Source organism: Gadus macrocephalus, chromosome 7 (assembly GCF_031168955.1).
Source record: "Gadus macrocephalus chromosome 7, ASM3116895v1".
Classification (NCBI taxonomy): domain Eukaryota; kingdom Metazoa; phylum Chordata; class Actinopteri; order Gadiformes; family Gadidae; genus Gadus; species Gadus macrocephalus.
Window position 1 is genome coordinate 21862705 of NC_082388.1, and position 659 is coordinate 21863363.

Below are 659 nucleotides of genomic sequence, written 5' to 3' on the forward strand. Positions count from 1 at the left end.
AATGATGACTGAAGCTATAGGGCTTGTACATCAAGGGGTTTCTGGGGACGACACTCTGCTACATTGAGAGGACTCAGTGGAGCTGTAGCACTGTCAGATCCTCAACGTAGATATACAGTAACCTGGGCTGAGGAAAACGCTGTTTCACCTCTACCGGGTGGAACACTATGGCAGTTTCAACATAACTATGTCTCCCCATAAGGATGAATCATTTCACGATAAACTCCTAAACGATGACAATAAAATCCATTCATGGCTGTTATTCCAATGCTCCGTTGCTTCCAAAATGGTGGCTGTCATTACGATTGATGTCACGATGTACAAGTCCTGTGCCTGTGTGTGAATATGGATACAGCAGCTTAGATTCGGGTCGGCGACGAATGCGTACACATGAAGATCACATAGGAAAGAGTTTCAGGCTATCACTAGGTAGCCTGAAACTCTTTTCGCAGGTCTTGTGGTGGAAAGGGATCAGCTGTGGCCCAATTTAATGCCAGGCCTGAACAGGCGCATGGAGAGATAGTTTTACAGGTCAAGGTTACAGTTGTGGGACAGCAGGGGTAGAATTCTCGAGACAAAGCCGCCATAGCATGTCAGCATCCATAGGTTCAACCTCAAATTAAGAATTCTACCTTAAATGCTACCAGCAAAGATTCTAA